Source organism: Bos grunniens, chromosome 19 (assembly GCF_055505025.1).
Source record: "Bos grunniens cultivar Pamir isolate PY7600 chromosome 19, Bosgru_T2T1.0, whole genome shotgun sequence".
NCBI lineage: Eukaryota > Metazoa > Chordata > Mammalia > Artiodactyla > Bovidae > Bos > Bos grunniens.
Window position 1 is genome coordinate 27,816,906 of NC_141183.1, and position 4,583 is coordinate 27,821,488.

A 4,583-nucleotide genomic window follows, 5' to 3' on the forward strand; every position below is an offset into this window, starting at 1 on the left:
ACAGGCAATTACCTTCACCAAATGATCCTGCTGTTTGATTTGTAGTTTGACTCTGGAGTCAAAGGTGGGAGGGTTCATATTTCATTCTTGCTTACAGACAGTGAAGATGCCCTGGGGGCCCATTCCCACATATTGTTATGAATGTTCTCTTTTTGCCCTGCATTCCCAGATGTCTTTCTCTTTCTCATACACAGGCATAAATGCATTAGTTATTCTGATTCCTTAAATCATTAATAACAAGACAATCATGACCTGAGTCAATTCCATTCTTTCCACAGTATTAAGAGTATTGGTTTAGAATAATGATTTCTCTGCACCTCACAGTGATTCCCTCCATGGAAGTGAGACCGGGAATACAATTTTTTGCAGAGTAAAGCAGCACATATGCGGTTTACAGCCCAGGCTCTGACACCGCATGGATTAGTTTAAATTCTGGTTCTACCTCTTTTAGCTATCTAAACTTGAGCAGGTTACCCAAGCCCCATGAACCTCAGTTTCCTCACCTGAAGAATACGAATAGGCCTGGCTGGTTGGGGACCTGGGGACTGGCCTTGGCCTGGGTAGGATGGCAGAGGTGGCAGACCTCTATGGCCCCAGTGACAATGGCAGTGTTCCACGGTGAGGTGGAGATCAAGGAGTTCCAATATGGAAAGAACTCAGAGATGTACTTCTACCCCTGCCCACATGGGAATAAATTCTGCATCACCCAGGAAGATTTGGCAAATGGGGAAACACGGCAACATGATCTAGCTTCTCTCTCATTATAAAAGTGATTTATGACAAAGGTCTGTTTACTTGTAGAGAGACAGTCCCGCCTCTTCCACCAATAATGAACTAGTTAAATGCTAAAGAAGACTTTAGGACTCCAAAGCCTGAACTTTGGGGAATGAGCCAAGCTGCAAAAATCAAATTCAATCACTATCTTCTTCATGGGGATAATTTTTTTTTTTTAATTTGCTACACCATGTGGCTTTCAGGATCTTAGTTCCTTAGCCAGGGATCAAACCCATGCCTGCTGCAGTGGAAGCGCAGAGTCCTAACTGTTGCAGGAAGGGGTCCCCTTCCAGGGCCTGAAAGGGGGTCTTTTGCCTACCACTCAGAAATGAACTATCTGAGGAGACACAGGTGCTGACAAAGCAAGAGACTTTATTGGGAAGGGGCATGTGGCGGAGAGCAGGAAGGTAAAGGAACCCAGGAGAACTGCTCTGCCTGTGGCTCACAGTCTTGGGTTTTGTGTTAATGGGGTTAGTTTTCAGGTTGTCTTTCACCAATCATTCTGACTCAGAGTCCTTCCTGGTGGCACATGCTTTGCTCAGCCAAGATGGATGCCAGCGAGAAGGATTCTGGGAGGTGGTCGGACACGTGGTGTCTCCTTTTGACCTTTCCTGAACTCTCATGGTTAGTGATGGCTTGTTAGTTCCGTGTTCCTTACCAGGACCTCCTGTCGTAAAATAACTCACAGAAATGGTTACTATGGTGCCTGGCCAGGGTGGGCAGTTTCAGTCAGTGTGCTTCCCCTAACATAATCACTGGACCATCAGGAAATTCCCAACAATCATTTTGTAGCTTGCTGTTTGTTAAAGTGTGGATTCTTAAAACTGGCTGCTGAATTCATCTCCAGTTGAAGAAGCAAGTCCACCACATGACATACCTGAATTTTGTGCCTAGAACTTTGAATTGGAAGTTTTCTTAATTTTCCATCTGAACATAGAAGAAGATAATTTCAAATCAGTGCTTTCTTTCCTTCAGTTTTGTTATTTGTATATTATACACCTAATTGCTTCATTATCTGACAAAAGCATCGTCTACCTCAAGTCATTAGGATTCTTTTTTTTTAATATTTATTTATTTGGCTGCATTGGGTCTTGGTTGCAGTACAAGGGATTTTTTTTTTTACAAGGGATTTTTTTTTTTTTTTTTTTTTTTTGCAGTGCACAGACTTCCTAGTTGTGCTGTGAGGGCTCTGAAGTACAGGGGCTCAGTATTTGCAAAATGCAGGCTTAGTTGTTCTGAGGCATGTGGGATCTTGTTTCCCCTACCAGGGATCAAACCCGCATCTCCTGCATTGCAAGGAGGGTTCTTAACCACTGAACCACCAGGGAAGTCCCAGGAGTCTTTAATTTTTTTTTAAAAAAAAAGGAGATTAAAAAAAAAGATTGCGGATAATAGTAGTATGTATATCATTAAGGGGTTATTCAGATTTTAAAAAATTACTGTAAGTAAAGCACTTTGTACTTGGCAAACTTGCAATAAACATTGGTCATTATTCACTTCTGTGTAATAAATGAATGGTAAATATTGCCCCTTCGTAAATATTTTATAGACCTAGAGATCACTTTTATGCAAATAATTTCTACATGTTTCTCCCTCGACCTAGCATCTCTTCTGAACCCCAGATAAATGTCCTCAGTTGATCACTACATATTTTCTCTCTTGCATTGCTATCCATCAGATTTGTCATTACATTAAACTCATCTTCCTCTAGCTGACTCCCTCTGGTCTTCCCTATTTCTGTTAATATCATTATTGTCACAGTTCCTTAGGTGTAATAATTTTGTCACCCATAGCTATAAAAAAAAAAAAGCTGACATTTATTATTTACTATGTGCCAGACAGTGTGTTAAACTTTTATTGAATTACTTTATATAATCCTCACAACAGTCTTATGATGGTTTATCAAATATAGACTGAGGGTCAGTGATATTGGATAAATTCTGCAAGTTTATATAATTAATAAGTGACTGAGTCAAGAATCACCCTGACAGGACTTCCCTGGTGGCCTAATAGTTAAGAATCTGCCTTCCAATGCACGGTTCAATCTTTGGTTGAGGAACTAAGATCCCACATGCTGCAGAGCAACTAAGCCTGCCTACCATAATTAGAGAAGTTCATGCCACAACGACGTCCCAGCCCAGCCAAAATTAAAAAAAAACCACCTCACCTCTTTTTAAAACAGAGCCATACTGCTTAGCACTATCATGACTATTAAACAGGTCCTCTCTCTCTTTTTCAGTTATATCTGATCAATTCCTGTCAGTTTATCCTAGAAATTCTGTTATAAACATTCCTTTTACCACTTTAATTCTTATACCTTGATTATTGACGATGTCAGCATCCTAATAATTAGTTTCTTTTCTTCCAGCTTCTTGCTCTTCCAAATTTTAGCTAGATCTTTACTGTCTAAAACATAGCCCTTCCTACATGCCAGGGTAATTTTGAATTATCTCTTCTGATCTATTTGTATCTCTGTAGAGTTAACTCATTGGAAAAGACTCTGATGCTGGGAGGGATTGGGGGCAGGAGGAGAAGGGGACGACAGAGGATGAGATGGCTAGATGGCATCACCGACTCGATGGACGTGAGTTTGGGTGAACTCCAGCAGTTGGTGATGGACAGGGAAGCCTTGCATGCTGCAATTCATGGGGTTGCAAAGAGTTGGACACGACTGAGCGACTGAACTGAACTGAAAGTGAATGAATGGCACTGAAACCATCCATCTCAAATTGGGACTTGAACCCACAGTCTTCTAATTAGAATCACTCACCTGATGTCTGGACTTACTGAGGCTCAGGTTCTTTGTGTCTCAGCACAGAAGAAATTCAGCAAGAGGCTAAGTGATAGGCAAGAGGTAGATTTATTAATATAGAACACTTGGGAGAGGTGTAAGCAGGCAGGTGAGGGGGCTCTGCCCTCTGGATTAAGTGGGCTACATTTTTATAATCAAAGGAAAATGAGGAAGGGGGAAATACACCTTCTTCCTCATTCTTTGAGTAGATATCAGGCTTACATCACTAGCTCCTCCTTTTGTATGTGACAGGAGAGTGTTTGACCCTACGGGGTCAAACTAGGACTGTCACAGCACCTATTCAAATCAGCAGAAGGGTGGTAATATTTTTCTTTCACTTAATGACCTGAGGTATATCTTGTGCTTTATAGTTAAGTAAGCCTGCTTCATTCCACAAAATTCCCATAGCTTTCTCGAGCGATCATTAACTTACAGTGGTCTCTCAAATTTTCCTAGGTTTCCCTATCTATAATCTTCTATTGGGACTTCTACAACTACCGTGTAACTATCCTATTCTATCCCTATCAGCCTTGATAGGTTTTTTTTGATTTATAGAATATTAAGATATTTCTCATGTTACTATCCTATCCCCAAGCTTCAGTGGGTTTCCATTAATTATAGCCGAAGGTCCTAACTTAACCTAGCATTTAAAATTTGTCTCTAATCTTGGTGGTTCTATCCCCGACTGTTCTATAGCACTTTATTAAGAATGTCTAATCAGTTTCTCAAACATTTTCTGCTTTTCTCTTATACCTTTACTCTTTGCTGCTTTCCTAATCTCATAGTACCTACAAACTTATCTAGTTACCATCTTCTTTTCGTGTACACAAATCCTACTTCTTCTATAAAATCTTTACTCTATCAAAGCGTCTAGTGACCCCTCTTTCTCTCTTCACAGTAGTTGATATCGTTAGTACAATTCACTAAACATTACTGCTATTATTATTTGGGGAGATGAATATATTTGATTGGCAGATTTTATTTTATCAAGGAGTGGGTGAAAAGTCAGTGATCTAAG

The 4,583-nt window shown here is 40.3% G+C and overlaps 1 pseudogene; it reads left to right on the forward strand.

The window, feature by feature from the left end:
- Positions 1 to 599: 599 nt before the first annotated feature.
- LOC147351881 (diphthamide biosynthesis protein 3 pseudogene) lies at positions 600 to 849 on the forward strand (annotated as a pseudogene).
- The last annotated feature ends 3,734 nt before the right edge of the window (positions 850 to 4,583 follow it).